The 17,684-nt window shown below is 41.6% G+C and overlaps 2 non-coding genes across 2 annotated transcripts; both read left to right on the top strand.

Annotated features, from left to right (window-relative positions):
• Positions 1 to 389: 389 nt before the first annotated feature.
• Positions 390 to 496, top strand: LOC120252230. Its single transcript, XR_005533774.1, has one exon. It is a non-coding gene; the product is annotated as a small nucleolar RNA R71 (small nucleolar RNA).
• A 9,848-nt stretch (positions 497 to 10,344) lies between these two features.
• LOC120252382 lies at positions 10,345 to 10,451 on the top strand. Its single transcript, XR_005533916.1, has one exon. It is a non-coding gene; the product is annotated as a small nucleolar RNA R71 (small nucleolar RNA).
• Positions 10,452 to 17,684: the final 7,233 nt, after the last annotated feature.

Genomic DNA, 17,684 nt, shown 5'->3' with positions numbered 1-17,684 from the left:
TGCCTTGTCTTGTTCAAGCATTGCTCACAAAGTCTACTTGTTCAATTGGGGCTGAAGTAGCAAATGAGATAGGACAATTGCATGGCATATGTGAACCCCCACAACCATCCCAACTCGTGATCGCGGCTACTTTTGGTGAAGTTAGAGTATCCAATTTCTTGCTCAATGCCTCTACTTGGGTTACCAAGGATGTAACCGCATCAATCTAATGAATTCCAGTCACTTTCTTCTTCTCTCTTGCATTCCATTACTAATAATTCAAACCCATTTTCCACAATCAGTTGTCAGGCCTCTTTCTAGGGTCATATTTTCTAATGTTCCTCCCATACAAGGAGTTGTTTAGTGTTTGGATTCAACCCATTGTTGAATGTGTGAATGATCATCCACTCAGGCAATGTTGTGGACACTTCCACAAGATATCCTTGAATGGTTCCCATGTCTCAAACAATGATTCTAGATCCATCTGAACACATGAAGAGATCTCATTTCGAAGCTTCACCAATTTTTCAGGGGAAAAATACCTCGCAAGGAAAGCTTCTACTATTTCATTCCATGTTTTCTTGGTTATAGCATGTTTTTTGAGTGGATAATACATTTACATGCTAGTTTAAGGAGTTTATGTACCAGATCTATTTGTGTATGTCTGAACCCTTGCATTTATAGCATGGTTGGATAGCCACATGGCCATGTGACCCCCTAAAGCTCTTAACTTTTATATATTTTGTGTTTTCTCCTTAGGGAATGGCATCATGAAAGAAACAGGTGGCCCATAAGCATAGCAAGCACACTTGAGAGCCATCTTTGCTCAAAGAATTAGAGTTTACGGTGGTTGACAATGCCCCTTGCGTGTGACCCGTGCAGGTGCACGAGTTTGTTAAAGTTATAAATCCCAAGTGAGTGGGGTCTCATATCCACAAGGAGTAGAGAATAAAAATACCAAAATTTCTACTTAACCATGTGAAGATGAATAATTATTATGTTGATAAGATGTGATGTAAATGGAAATAAAAGAAACAAGAATGAGAAGCACAAGTAAGTGAGAAGAAAGGCAATCGATAGAAGTGGGGTACTCGGACAATGCTCGCCCTAGGACTAACGTTTCAAGTGTAAGACCTACTATTATACTTCCTAACTGATGCTTAATGAGTCGTGGAAATCCTAAAGCATACGGTCCCAAACCTAAAGTCCGTGACTAACTCTACACTAAGTCCCGACGGAGAAATCGCTCAGTCTCAATACCTCGAGTGTGTAAAGTTACATGAAGTTCTAGGGATTCCAAGTGTTAAACCCTATTCCTATATGTAGATCAAACCTTTAGTCCAGGCGAAAGACCCTTAGTCACAATCAAGCCCCAAATACTAAAGTCACTTCAATGCTTCACTTTGTTGCTAGCGCAACTAAGGCCCAGTGGAGTTCATCCTTTAGTACTTTACTCTATTGTGATCGCAAAGAACTCTAGGAAATAGAGGTAGGATAAATTACACTGAAGGGAAAAGGGGACACTTCGCTACCTCTCGATTCACCCTCTCAATCCCTCTCCAATCTAGTATTGTCTAACCCTCATGGTGTGTCACTCATCCACAAAGGTTACCAAGAAGAACTCTCAACCCTAGTGTCACTCTAAGGGAGAAATCATTCAACAAGAATTCAAGATTGGACCTCAATTAAAACATCAATTAAGGAAAGCATAATAAAAAGTCAAAGAAACAATAACATCCTAGGGTTTACAAAATCCAAGTACCTACTAGGGGGTTTAGCTCTCCATGGAGCAAGATACAATCAATAATGAAATTGAAAGTAAAAACAAGTAATCCATTAGAAAACCCCCTCGGTATTCGTGTCGATGGTCTTGTGGAGTAGCCTCATCTTCTCCAAAGGTTCCCTTGTTCGGCCTAAGGCACACCTCGCCGGATCGATGCCAACGAAAGCTCCCCCAATAACCTTCTTCCAAGTGGAGCATGATGTTGAATCCATAGAACCACTCCAAAGACTTGCCAAAAGCCTCTCAAACCCTAGCCGACGGCCTCTCAAAAGATAGAGAAAAGTTGGAGAGAAGGGTGAAAAGATTCCCCTAAAATCGAGCTGAATCACTACTTAAATAGGGATGGAATCGGGCATCCACATGCCCCTGTGGAATTTCCACACGGGCGTGGGGAATTTCCACACGCCCGTGTGGATTCTCTGGAAACCTAATTTTCATGCAGCTGTAAACAGTAATTGCAATTGTAAACTGCTACATTGCTCCGCAAAACACTCCCAATTCCACACTTTTTCATCGAGGCAACATAAATAGACACATGTTTATGCCGTAGATTGCAACTCTTCTTCGATCAAAGTCCTCATTGGTGAAGATCTTGCTATCAATGCACAAGTCGGGATACACAAATGTGACTATCTTCGTGCCCCTCCAACTCATTGTAATGCCTTAACTACATAAAGGTTGGCACACATTCACGTATTTTAGAGCCCCACTTGTGTCTTCGCATTTGTTCGTTCCAAGATTCCACCAAATAGTGCGTTCATGATCTACTTTTGGCTTATTTTCTTAATACTCAGCTTCACCACCCTAAATGCGTAAAAGAACACCAATACACATGTATTAGCGCTTAAACCTAATAAAAGTAATGCTCATCGTAACGAAAGAACACTTCGCATTTTTAACACACAAGCACTCATCAAACTCTCCTACACTTAAGCTTTTGCTTGTCCTTAAGCAAAAATAAAACATTGAAGCAAAGAAAAAGGAAAAAAACAAATTGAAAGTGTTTGGCCTTAGGTTCACCAAAGCATGAAAGGAGAGCATTCTACAAGAAAGGGAACTTTCAACACTGAATACGAAAAATCAATGCTTTAGCTAAAAACTTGAATAAAAAAGGGCAACAAACCCAACATCATGTAAGTGTGTATAAACTCACTCAAGTAAACCCAAAGTATACTCCTCAAAGTTCTAAGTACAAGGGACTTATTTATCTACAAGCATAATAAAAAAAAGGATGGTAGTAGCTTTACACATCCTCTAAGGTAGCCTTTCCGAAGCGGCCGCTAAGGTGGCTTTCACACATTCGAGGTGGTAGCTTTCACTCATCCCATGAGATAGCTCTTTCTCTCATTAGGGCATAACTAGCATCGGACTTATGAGAGTAGCTTTATACTTCATAGGTGTTAGCTCTTTCCACCCTCAATGCACAACTAAAAATTTTTTTTTAGCAAATGGAACAAGAAACAAAACTAATTAGTCCCTTAAAAATCAAACTTGAGTTTCTAAAAGAGTTTCAAGAGTGGTGCACAAATATTAATCGGGCAAAAATTCCTAGAGATTCAAGTAAAAACTAGACACTGAGAACATTCAATGTTAAAATTTCTCCTAAACTGAAGAATACAAGCATTGCAACTAAGGTGAACCGCCATTGGCTATGTGAGCATGTATGTCAATCAAAACTTGTGTAAAAGACATGTGCAAAGTGAACTCCTCCCCACACTTAAGATGTACATTTCCCTTAATGTACACATGCAAGCACAATAGAAAGTATAGCAATCAAGTAAATATGTGGGAGTGGGCAATTGAAACAATACTCCCCTGACTCCTAATGTTACGTTTGATGGAACTAAATTCTTGGGAGTAAAGTTCTAACGGGTTGTGAAGCACACACGGCCCACATTAGTCGTGTCCATGACTAGTTCTCAAGTCCCATATTGACAAGACAATCTACACGCATACACAAGGGGGTTCAGTGAAGCTCAATAAAAACAAAAACAGCTCGAGTATATAAAAGATAAGGCAATGAAATACAGCTCGAGACAAAAATAAAAGATAAACTCAGAAGGAAGATCCTTTCTAAGTATACAAGTCCAAACTAAAATACAGAAATAAAGTACAAAAAATAAAATGGAAGAAAGGCAAGACGCGTCAAGCGTTGGTGTCATCCTGTATCGGCTCTGCTACTGCTGGTGGTGGTGGTGGACTAGGTGGATCGATTAGTGCATGAACCAGTAATGATGCCGGTAGAGAAGCCGGAGGGGACCGGGGTCGCATCACAATTTGTGATCCCGTATCTCACTCTAGTAGTTACTGTATAATGTCAAAACGTGCCACGAACTCTGTATGCTGTGCTCTTTATGTCGCACGAACCTCAGCCACATCTGCCTACAATACCCCTTACCGCACTCTCGAGCCTCTCAAAATGTTCATGGGCTCGGGGTGGGGAGAAAATGCATACCAAAGATAGCTCTTGTGCTCGGGGAGGCACCTCTATATCCATCTGCATGGGCTGAGGCTCGAGGATCAGATGAGTACTCTCTGTAGTGTCATCTCCGCCCTCTATTGTCTCTAGGGTAGGTGTGATCAATGCATACACTCCCGGCTGACACCTGCGAACAATCCACATCAATCTCATCATCTCTATACGAAGGGGGACAGGTATAGTTGCCTTCTTGGCCCCTCGGATTGGGTCGAGTAACCCCATACTGACGTCTAGCCTCGAGATGTAGGAACTAGAGAAGAGGGCGCCGATCCTGGCATACTACCCGTGATGTCGTAGATACTCTGCCAGGATGTATCCCAAGTGTATCGGTGTGCTCATGTATCATAGAGTACAGGTGTAGCAGCTCCTGTCGGCTGAGCACGGCAGTACTGTCACCACGCCTGTTCACTGACCTGCTTAGAACGTTGTGGAGGTATCTGTAGCTCGGCCAGAAAAGATATGTGGCTTTAGAAATCCTGAGCTCATACTGCCCCTGTCCACACAACACTCTGTATGCGGCTGCGGCATTAAACTCTCAGGATAATCTGTGGACAGCTGCTCGTAATCCTTTGTCTCTGTGTATATCACATCATATAGCTCCATCTATAGATCAAAAACTAAGTCACGCTCATACTATAGTATTGTCCGAAGGCTCGAAATTGTATAGCGCCTATGCTGTCAAAACTGGAATACGAGCGATCAAACTCGAACGATGACAAAACCTTGAGTGTCAATGTGAGAATAGCAGGGTCTCTAATTGACAATAAGCGGCTCCAATTGCCCACAGATAATAACTCCTCGACCTCATCAGTCATGTCTCCTGTTGACTAAATTTCCCAGAGAGCGCTCATGTGTGAGAATCTAGTCTGGCCGAATCAAAGTTTCGATAATCGCTCAAACAGAGCCTGATGCTCGGGGTTAGCGAACTCAATATGCTCTGTCTCAGGGGAAGGTTCTCTGGGACTTTTTCCAGCTGCAATCTTCATCCTAGGTGCCATATCTATAAGAATTTAAAAAGAAATTGATCAAAGATGGCTCATAAGAATAATACTGCAGGAATCCACACGGCCGTGTGGAAATTCCCCACGCCCGTATTGATCCACGAGGCGTGAAAATCGCACGGTCGAATGCTAGAAATTCACGAATACAACACCAACCCGTTCCTAAACTCTTTCTAATGCATGCAAAGACCGTATAAACATTGAAACGACACAGCTTTCACTATTTAAATTGATTGAAATCAAGTATGGCAAAGAAAAGTGAGAGATAGGGTTTACTGACGAGATGAAAATGGATAGCTTGAAATCTGTCAAAAAAATCAAGTAAAACCTTCTAAATTACCGGTGTAAGTTCGGGAGAGTGAGTACGAGTGTCCTCTGAGTGATTTAAAGTGTGGAGATGAAGAAATGCAAGGAGATTACCCACGCCCGTGTGACTCCATAGGAGAGACCGACAGGGGCAGACACAGCCCCTGTGTGCTCTCGAGAGAAACACTCTATGCTTCTAAAGAGATCCACACGGGAATGCGGATATTACCCATGCCCGTGTGCCCGATCCACAGGGGCAGACGCACGCCCTTGTGGCTTCTCTGTCCAACTCGAGAAATTCTTCTAAGTGTTTCACACGCCCGTACGGGAATTTCCCACGGGCGTGGACATTCATAGGGGCACCCACACGCCCCTATGTATTCTTGTGATGGAAGAGAGCTCTTCTGCAGAGATCCACATGGGTGTGTGAAAATTACACACGCCCGTGTGTTTGTCATAGGATCATCCATAGGGGTGAGTCATGCCGCTGTGTCTTCTCGGGAAAAATCTTTGAGTCTCTGCAGGATGACACACGCCCGTGTGTAAATTACCCACGGGCATAGACCGTCACAAGGTCATTCACAGGGGTGAATCCACGCCCTTGTGTCCTCTCGGAATGAGCTCACAGTAGAGACCCAAGGTCGTGTGTTTTCTCTGGATGCTTTTGAAAACTCTGCAAGCTCTGCAGAAAATTCCTGAACATATCAATACACTCAGAGATTGCCTTATCATGCAAAATATACAAGGAAAAAACATAAAAAAACTCGCTCAAACGACCAACAACTTTGCCATAAACATTTAAGCACACGATAACACCAAAATGTCCACAAGAAAATCACAGCAATAACATCTAAAAATCAAGACACCAACACTTAAAGCCTTATTCATGCAAACACTAAACTTAGAACTAGGAAAAACAGTAAAAACTTGGGTTGCCTCCCAAGTAGCGCTTGTTTAACGTCACTTAGCTTGACATACCTTGTCTTACCTCACGGGGGTTCATAGATGAAGGCTCCCCTCTTACCCATGACTTGGAAGCATGATGAACATAACCTTTTTAAGGTAGAGGGAGAGTTGTTGATCTTGTTATCACTTAAGGATTCGTCACCCTTGTTCCATTCTTGTGCTTCCCCAATAGCCTTGGGGCATTTCTTATGGCGTCTCCTCGTTCGCTTCATCTTCCGGAGCATCTTCTTCATGATCCCCAGAGTAGATGGTACCTTCTCTTCTAGAACAAGCATCACCACCTCTTCATTCTCCATTTCTTGGTCTAGCAACCCCACGTACGGGTCTGGATTCAACATTTCTTGCACATATTTATCGATTAGTTCATCGATAGTGTAAAGAAAATAAAGAGTATCATCAAAGTCGAGAGAATGTCGCATGGCTTCGTCGTGGTGGTATGTAAGCTTGTCATCTCCAACCCTCAGTGTCAAACGCCCACCGTCCATGTCGATAAGTGCCTTAGAAGTGTGCTAGAATGGCCTCCCAAGTATCAAAGGATCATTTGCATCCCTCATCGGCATCCAACACTACAAAGTCTACAAGAAATATGTACTTGTCCACCTTGACAAGTATCTCTTCAATGATGCCCCTTGGATGTCTCACTGTTCGGTCCGGCAATTGCAATGTCATCTGAGTGGGCCTAGGCTCTCCCAAGCCTAGCTTCTGAAAGAATGAGTATGCCATGACATTGATACTAGCCCCCGAATCTGCCAATGCCATCTCTTCACCCAAATTGCCAATGTTACATGGAATCATAAATCTTCCGGGGTCTTTCTTCTTGTTCAGCATATTCTTTTGCAATACCGCCGAATAAGAGGCATCTAAAATCATCGATGCACTCTCCTCCAACTTAGTCTTGTTGGTCAAAAGATCTTTCAAGAATTTGGCATACCGAGCCATTTGAGACAACGTCTCCACAAAAGGAATGTTGATGTGTAATTGCTTGAATAGACCCAAGAACTTCTTGTATTGCTCATCAGTTTGGTCATTCTTCAATCTTGAAGGATACGGAATTCTTGGTTTGTAAGGTGGGGGTACTACCTCATTCTCTTTGTTAGCTCTCTCCTCAACCTCTATGACCTCGAGTGCTTCAATATTGGTCTTCTTACTTGGAAACCTACCCTCAATGTCATGACCACTTCTCAAAGTGATCGCCTTCACATGTTCTCTCGGATTAGTCTCGGTATTACTCGGTAGGCTTCCTTGTGGTCTCTTCGATAGAGAATTCGCAATTTGGCCCACTTGATTTTCTAAATTGTGCAATGAAGCAACGTGGTTGCGAAGTGTGGCCTCGACCGATTGGAACATTGTATCCTATGATTGCACAAATCTAGTCAAGGCTTTCTCTAAGTCAGTCATCCGGGTTTCCAACCCTGAGACTCTATTCTCCATGTTTGGGGTTTGTTGTTGTTGAAAACCCGGTGGTGTTATGGCCTTTTGCTGCTCTTGGTTACTCCATGAGAAATTGGGGTAGTTCCTCCATCCCTTGGTTGTAGGTGTTGCCATAAGGATTGCCTTGTACCCTTCCCGAATTGCGCACAAAGCCTACTTGTTCAGTCGGGGATGAAGTAGCAATCGAAATAGGTGACAAGGTCCCCTTGCGTATATCCCACAAGTGCACGGGTTTGTCGAAGTAATAATCCCGGATGAGCGGGTATCGAATCCACAGGGAGTAGGGAATAAAAACACTTAATCCGCTTCTTAGCTATGTGAAAGATCAGTAGTGATAAGTGTGACAATGATTCAATTCTCAAAAGTAAAAGCAACAAGTAAGATAGCACGAGTAAAGGAGGAGGTAAGGCAATCGATAAAGAAGGGATACTCGGATAATGCTCCGCCTAGGATAATTGTTTCAAGTGCAAGGACCCTCTATTATGCTTCCTAATCAATGCAATGGTGAGTCGTGGAAATCCTTAAATACATAGTCCCAAATCTAAGGTCAATTATGCCTAACTCTATACATGTCCTAGAGGAGAGATTAGATAACCTCTCAACCTCGCACTCGAATAGAGTTGCAATGAGCTATAGGGATTCCAAGTGATAAATCTCTTCCTAATTAAAGACCTAACCCTTTGGTCCAGGCGGAAGATCCCTAACCACGATTAAGCCCTAGATACTAAGATCGCCTCAACGCTTCACTCCGTTGCACTCACAACTAAGCCCCAGCGGAGGGTCGTCGCTTAGACCATTCACTCTATTATGGCCGCTAAGAACTCGAGGAACGGAGGTAGAATCTATCATGTCGGAGGGGAAAGGGGACATTCCTGTACCTCTCGACTCATCCTCTCAACCCTCTCCAACCTAGCTTTGTCTAACTCTCGTGGTGTGTCACTCACTCACAAGGTTACCAACAAGAACTCTAAACCCTAGTGTCACTCTAGGGGAAATGTTCATACAATCAAGCATTCAAGGTTGGAACTCACAATAAACATCAATTAATTGAAATCATAATAAAGAGATTCAATGAAACAAATACATCCTAGGATTCACAAATACCCAAGTACCCACTAGGGGTTTAGCTCTCCATGGAGCTAAGTACAATCAAAGAAATAGAATGTAAAAGCAATGAATCCATAGAGAAACCCACTCGATAGTCGTGTCGATGGTCTTGTGGAGAGTCCTGTACTCGTCGCAAGGGATCTTTTGTTCGGCCTAGGATACACTTCGCCGGATCGGTGCCGACGAAAGCTCTCCCAATAACCTTCTTCCAAATGACACACGATGTCAGAGCTGTAGAACTTCTCCAAAACCCTAGCCAATACCCCTCAAAACCCTAGCCGAAGCCCTCTCTCAAGTTGGGGAAAAGATGGAGAAAAAAATGCTGAAATCAGGGCTGAATCGACTTTAAATAGGGCTGGAATCGGGCGACCACACGGGCCTATGGATCTTTCACACGCCCATGTGGAATTTCCACACGGGCGTGGATAATTTCCACACACCCGTGTGGGTTCTCCGAATTCCTGTTTTCTCTGCCGGCTGTGAACAGTGCTGTTATAGTACTTTGCTACAGTGCTCTACTACAGTATCCGGCCAGAATAGCTTCCCGAATCCATGCTTTTATCGGGGTAACGCAAACGGGCACACGTTCACGTCGTGGATCACTTGCTTCTTCAATGATAGACAAGTTGGTGGAGCTCTTGTTCTATATGCATAAGTCAGAATGCTCGAGTGTGACTGCCCTTGTGCCCCTCCAAATGGATGTGCCAACTCGAATACGAGGAGGTTGGCACACACTCTAGCATCTCACACCCGACCTATGTCTTCGCGTTTGAACTTTAGCAAGATTTCCCCCAAAATCGGTGCATTATGATCCACATTGGCTTCTTTCCTTTATAATCGGCCTCACAACCCTACTTGCACGAAAGTAACATAAAAACACACATATTAGTGTAAAAACTCGAGAAGATTAATGCTCAACATAAGGAAAGAATGCTTCGCATTAATATCACACAAGCACTTATCAATAGGACAATCAAACGCATATGTGAACCCCTACAACCATCACAACTGGTGATAGTGGCCACCCTCGGTGAAGTCAATGTATCCAATTTCTTTCTCAATGCCTCTACTCGGTTTGCTAAAGATGTAACCGCAAAAATTTCATGGAGTCCAGCCACTTTCTTCTTTTCCCTTGCTTTCCATTGGTAGCTATTCATGGCCATTTCCTCTACCAACTGTCGGGCTTCTTCAGAGGTCTTGTTACCCATTGTACCTCCTGCGGCGCCATCTAGAAGCTATCTTGTACTTGATTCAACCCGTTGTAAAAAGTCTGAATAATCATCCACTCTTGGAATCCGTGCTGTAGACACTTTTGCAATAGGTCCTTGAATCACTCCCATGTCTCAAACAAGGACTCAAGCTTCATCTGAACAAACGACGATATCTGATTGTAAAGCTTTGCAGATTTCTCCAGAGGAAAGTACCTTGCAAGAAAGGCTTCGACCATTTCATTCCATGTTGTGATGAATGCTCATGGTAAAGAATGTAGACACTGCTTTGCTCTTCCTTTTAGAGAAAATGGGAAATCCCTTCATTCTTATAACATCATCGGTAACACTATTGATCTTCATCTTGTCACAAACTTCTAAGAAGTTTTCAATATGGTTGTTTGGATCCTCATCGGCCAAACCATTGAATTACGCCGACTGCTGTATCATTTGGATGAATGCTGGCTTTATCTCAAAGTTCGGAGCTGTAATCGAGGACCGCACAATGCTAGATTTTGTCTTTAATACTGATAGTCTGGCGTAATCAGAAAGTGTTCTCTCTTGTTCATTCTGTTCAGCCATGTTGTCAGACCCTTCAACTTCCACTTCAGCTAAATTTGAAGGTTTTGCACAGGTTCTTTACCCTTTCTTCTGAGTGTATGTTTAAGTTCAGGATCACCTTTAATTAATATCAAAGGGTTCCCTCGGGTCATAACCTGGGGTGGCACCAAAATAAAGAAAACAAATCATAACGATAATAGAATAAGAAGATGTGAAGAAGAATGAATGATGAATGGCTAAGATAACAAAGTGCAAAGTATCTCTAAACGCCTAGTCCTCGGTAACGGCGCCAAAAACTTGACAACGCCCCTTGCGTGTGACCCGCAAGTCCACGAGTTTTGTCAAAGTAATAAATCTCAAGTGAATGGGGTATCGTATCCACAGGGAGTAGGGAATAAAAATACTAAAAATTGCTACTTAACCAAGTGAAGATGAATAATAATTGTGTTGATAAGATGTGATGTAAAAATAAATAAAAGAAACAAGAATGAGAGCACAAGTAAGTGAGAGGAAAGGCATTCGATAGAAGTGGGGTACTCGGACAATGCTCCCCCTAGGACTAATGTTTCAAGTGCAAGGCCTACTATTATACTTCCTAACTGATGCTTAATGAGTCATGGAAATCCTAAAGCACATGGTCCCAAACCTAACGTCAGCCATGACTAACTCTACACTATATCCCACCGGAGCAATCGCTCAGTCTCAACCCCTCACACTCTGTAAAGTTACATGAAGTTCTAGGGATTACAAGTGATAAACCCTATTCCTATGTATAGATCTAACCCTTTGGTCCAGGCGAAAGAACCCTAGTCACAATCAAGCCCCAGATACAAAAGTCACTTAAACGCTTCACTCTGTTGCTCGCGCAACTAAGCAATAGTGGAGTTCATCCTTTAGTACTTCACTCTATTATGATAGCAAAGAACTCTAGGAAATGGAGGTAGGATAAATCACACCAAAGGGGAAAGGGGACGCTCCTCTACCTCTTGACTCACCCTCTCAACCCTCTCCAATCTAGTATTGTCTAACCCTCATGGTGTGTCGCTCATCCACAAAGGTTACAAAGAAGAACTCTTAATCCTAGTGTCACTCTAACAGAGAAATCATTCAACAAGCATTTAAGATTGGACCTCAATTAAAATATCAATTAAGGAAAAGCATAATAAAAAGTCAAAGAAACAATAACATCCTTGGGTTTACGAAATCCAAGTATCCACTAGGGGGTTTAGCTCTCTATGGAACAAGATACAATCAATAATGAAATCGAAAGTAAAAATAAGTAATCCATAGAAAAACCCCCTCGGTATTCGGGTTGATGGTCTTGTGGATTAGCCTTGTCTTCTCCAAAGGTCCCCTTGTCCGGCCTAGGGCACACCTCGCCAGACCAATGCCGATGAAAGCTTCCCCAATAACCTTTCTTCCAAGCAGAGCACGGTGTCGAATCCGTAGAACCACTCCAAAGGCTTGCCAAAATCCTCTCAAAACCCTAGCCAACAGCCTCCCAAAAGATAGAGAAAAGTTGGAGAGAAGGGTGAAAGATTCCCTTACAATCAGGCTGAATCACGGCTTAAATATGGCTGGAATCGGGCATCCACATGCCCCTGTAGATTTTTCACATGGGCCTATGGAATTTCCACACGAGCGTGGGGAATTTCCACATGCCCGTGTGGTTTCTTTGGAAACCTGATTTTCGGCCGGCTGTGAACAGTAACTTCTACAGTGTATTACTACATTGATTTCAATTTTGTTCCTTCCAAGATTCTATCAAATAGTGCATTCACGATCTACTTTTGGCTTCTTTTCTTAATGTCAGCTTCACCACCATAAATGCGCAAAAGAACACCAATACACATGTATTAGCTCTTAAACCTGATAAAAGTAATGCTCATCGTAAGGAAAGAACACTTCGCATTCTTAACACATAAGCACTCATCAGTGCTACTGTACTAATAGCAATATGAACAACTCTGACACCTTAACTTTGGGCAGAGTAGACTGATAGTCTGGCGGACTCTTGAGGAGCTTAGTCTAGACGTAGATTTTCATGAGCTCATTATTGTTAAAGGATGGGATTACTTATTTAGTATTCATGAGGTGGCTTATTTTGATCTCACATTTGAGTTTCTTGCATCTTTCAATTTCAATTGATTGACCTCAGATTTTGCTAAGGAAGTTCTTATTTGATTTCGAGCCTTTGGGCAATACCACGGTGTGGGTCTTTCCTAGTTATGGGAACTTATAGACCACTGTGATAGGGAATTTGTCCACATTTGGGAGTATGAGCAACTCCTTGTAGATTATCCTGTCCGCCTCACCCCTAGTAGCATTTACCACACCCTATGCTAAGGTTTGCAATATGAGCTAGGTACTTCCAAGGATATGATGTTATCTCGCCCCTTCTACAGGTACATTCATGCTCATCTCAGTAGCACTGTCACAAGTTGCGGGGAGAGCACTAGTGTGCTCAGTCACCTTGATCTTCTCTATGTGCATAGTATGACCTAGAGCAAGCTCATCCAACTTGGGTATGTTTTGGATGACTACATGCACCACTAGAGCCAGTATTACCATGTGGGGGTACTATTTATCAGACTATACATCACTGGTCTTATTCATGAGATAGGTTTGATTGAGGTAATTCATGGTATGGAGAAGATGAACATCTTGACACTACTAGGTTGGCTATCCTTCGGGTGATGGGTATGATTCTGAGGCGTAGTTCAGGTGTGTATCATCTGATGGAGGACTTGGAGGGTGAATGAGAGGAGGATGAGGATGATGCGCATGAGTATACTCCAGTAGCACCCATTGAGTTATGATAGCCGTTCGCCATACCTATGTGGACAAAGGGACCACATGTGGAGTACGAGGCACCACCGGAGTTTAAGCAGCTTTCTACCTAGCCTATAACCATTTGATGATGCTCAAGGTAGCTATAGCCGCTTTTCAAGGAAATTGATAAGTGCTTGTTTAAACATATTATAGCACATCAGTTTTATGCAAATTGAGCATGACTTTAGTAAGATATTTTCACTAATATTATGTATTTTGAGTTCCTTTATGCAATAAGGGTGTGTGAAGGGAATTTGAGAAAATAGAAGCAAAGAAATGGGTGTGTATTATTTTTCTGAAGTGCTTTTGTGAGCCACAAAGGCAATCACATAGGTTGGAACATATACATGGGCATATGTGCTGACATCTAGAATTTCTAAACTGATGACTTAATTTGGAGGTGGTAGACCTAGCTTCATTGAAGGGATTCTTGAATATGTTGGAGCAGCTCTTTAAGACCATCATCACGGATCAAAAATGAATTATCTTTATAAGAATTAGATATTGTATTACTCCATAGAGAGCTAAACCCCTAGTTGATATTTGGACATATGAACAATAGAATCTAATCTCGTATTAATATTTATTATGTTTCCTTTAATTGAGTTTTATGTTGAGTTTTAATCTCATGTTCTTATTTCCATGCAATCGTTATTTGCTATACTTATGTTGAATATATGTTCTAATCACCTTAGTGACGAGAGAAATCACTACTAGTGTTAGATTCATAGAGATTGAAGAGTGTTGAGAGGGTGACCCATGAGGTAGCGGAGTGTCCCCTTTCCCTTCTAATGTGATTTATCCTACCTTCGTATTCCAAAAACTCTTTGCAATCATATGTGGTGTGAGTTATACACCCCTTGTGTGTTCGCAAGTCCATGGGTCATCTACTAATAAAGTACCCAACGGAAGGGGTAGTCAAGTCCATAGGGAACATGAATACTAGTAATAATTGTAACCTCGCTATCTAGCCTAATCAATAATGAGTGTGAGATGATCTAATTGCAAGCAAGTAAGCAAGAGGAAATAAGCAAGCAATAGCAAAGATAAAGATATATTAGTTAAGAAAGATGGGGTACCCGGACAATACTTCCCCTAGGATTCTACAATAAGTACTAGACTAATCTTGTGCTTCCTAAATGAGAATGGTTGAGTCGTGGGAATCTAAAAACACATAGATCCCTTAGCCTAGGTAAACCGATGACTAGTCCTCTATAAGGTTCCGATGGAGAATTCTCTTGATATCCTAGACTGCATATAACTGCTTCGAGTTCTAAAGATCCCAACTAATAAACCCTATTCCTAAAAGTAGATAAAATCCTTTGGTCTAGGCAAAAGATCCCTAATCCCATATGAGGTCTTGGTGGGCAGTTCTCTTGATTCCTCACACCATAGACAAATTTGTAAAGAGTCCTTGGAATAAGAAAGTAGGATAAATCACGTCGAAAGGGAAAGGAAACACTTGCTACCTCATAGCTCACCCTCTCAACCTCTCCAATCTTAGTAAATATAACTTTAAGGATAATTTCTCTCATCGCTAAGATGATTAGATTATGCTATCAACCTAAGTGTCATGTAAAGGGAGAGCGATACAATAAGATCACAAGATTAAAGCTCAATATTAAATCTTAATTAAAGGAAACATAATAGAAGAAAATACAAGATTGAATCCTTAGGTTTATATATCCAAGTACCCACTAAGGGTTTAGCTCTCCATGGAGCAATACAATATGCAATCAATTAATGAATGGAAACACATAGAAACCATAAAAAACCCTCCTTTTGATCCATTCTGATGGCCTTCAAGAGCCACTTCAACTTCTCTAAGGATACCCTCCTTCAAGCCTAGGGCACACCCCTCCGAATCAAGTCATAAGTGGCTCTCCCAATAGCAATCCTTGGAAGGACTCGATGAAGGATGATGGAGAAATGTTCCCTTGATGTGCAAAGACCTCATCTCCGAACCTTAGACATTTTTCCTCCAAAACTTGGGCAAAAAGATACCTTCAAAACACTTGAGCGGTCTTTTAAATCTAAAAATTGGGACTCCACACAGCTGTGTGGATGCATGTGTATTGTTTTGTTAGGAAGGTGGGTGCTACAGTAACTTTGCTATAGTATATCTACTCTAGTTGCGGTGTGTGAATGCTCATGTGAGGTCACATGGTAGTGTGGAAGAGCTTGTGGAGTTCTGGCTATTCTATTGGCTGAAATGGCTTCTGATAATCGCACACAAGATGGTACTCATGCGTATGACTGCCTCGTGCCCTTTTAAAGTGTCAAATGGTTTTTAAAATCTCAGAAGTTGGCACATACATGTTTGTAGGCAATCCAACTTACGTGTTCACTCTTGTGGCTTGCAGAAGCAACTCAAAAATTAAGCGATAACTCTTTCTTTGCTTCCTTTTCACAATTTCTTTTCATATGCCCTAATGACACAAAAGAACATAAAACACATGCTATTATTGGAAATATTTGAATAAAATCATGCTCAATGTACATAAAAGATGCGGTCAAATTTGTATAAAATAAGCACTTATCAGTGAGACACCAAGAGAACTCTCTACCAGATGCTCGTATGGGATTAGAGATCTTTTCCCTAGGTCTAGGGTTTGATCCATTTTTAGGAATTAGGTTTATTTCTTGGCATACCTAGAACTCCAACTAGTCAAATGTAGTGTTAGGCGTCAAGATAACTCTCCGCTGGGACCTCATAGAGGAATTCATTGATTTCTTAGGTTTAGGAATCATTGTATCTTTTCCCATGGCTTAATTATGCTCATTTAGGAAGCACAATATTAGTCTAGCACTTATCATAAGATTCTAGGGGCAACATTGTCTGGGTACCCCATTTATCTCAACTGATTCCTCTTTACTTCTTTACTTGCTTGCCTCTCTTTTCTTGTTTACTTTCTCGCAAAATTGATCACTTCACTCCACTGTTTAGGCTGGATAACAAGGTTTACAGTTACTACTAGTACTCATGTTCCCTGTGGATTGGACTACCTGACTTGCTAGGTATAATTTATTACTAGATGACCAGTGCACTTGCGAACACCTAAGGGGTGTGTAAGAGATGTGCATACCATCTTGACAGGACAGAGTTGTCCATCATTCAACATTTCCTTAAGAGTGACACCACACTAGTCTCCTTTCTTACTACAGTACCATCATCCTTATTGCCAGCAATACCAGCAAATTAGGAGCCCGCCATTTGAGGCGTTCTTTACATGCTTTATCTTTCCTTGTGCTATATTTGTGTTATTTTTTCTTTTAATGTCATGACTTATACCTTAAGAAAGGCCTAGCCTTCTGAGTCTATGTTTTCCTTATTCTGTCGAGTCTGTGATTTATTATTGTATCATATATGAACTCTTTTATTTTGTTTTTGTTTGGACTATTTTTGAGCCCCATTGAACCCCTTTAAATCCTTGTAGATCATCTTCATCACCAAGTGTATTGTTGACCAAGTAATATACATGACCATGCGAGATCCTCACATGTCTGTGCCGCCTTCACACATCTAAAGGAGCCACTCACACCCATGTTGTGAACTCCATTAAGTGCACTAATGTGACATTCAAGGAAGTTTTTTTTAGTTGTGCACCCTAACACATTTTGCTTGCTATTGTCTTCATCTTTCTTGTGCTTACATGTGTGTATTGGGCACAATGTACATCTTAAGTATGGGGGAGGTTTCCAGGTTCACATACACACATTTCTTACTTGTGCTTTAACATACGCGGTCAATTTTGCGTATGATGGTTCACTTTAGGGTTAAAGTTGAAATTCTTTATCTTAGGAGGACTTCCAACACTAAGTGCCATCCTCACTCTAGTTTTTTTATTGATTTTTAAAAATTTTAATCTGATTGTTTCATGATGTACTTCATTCACCCATCATATCCTTGTATGCTGACATTCTAGTGGAAAAAAGATCTAGTTTGATGTTGAGTTGAGAAAAAAACACTTTTAGATGTAGGAAGTTGGAAAGAGCTACCACCTGTACAGTATGAAACTACTCTCATTAAG

The sequence above is a fragment of the Dioscorea cayenensis genome, chromosome 20, assembly GCF_009730915.1.
Source record: "Dioscorea cayenensis subsp. rotundata cultivar TDr96_F1 chromosome 20, TDr96_F1_v2_PseudoChromosome.rev07_lg8_w22 25.fasta, whole genome shotgun sequence".
NCBI classification, from domain to species: Eukaryota; Viridiplantae; Streptophyta; class Magnoliopsida; order Dioscoreales; family Dioscoreaceae; genus Dioscorea; species Dioscorea cayenensis.
Note: the sequence above shows the minus strand (reverse complement) of the source record. Positions and strands in the feature narration are given on the sequence as shown.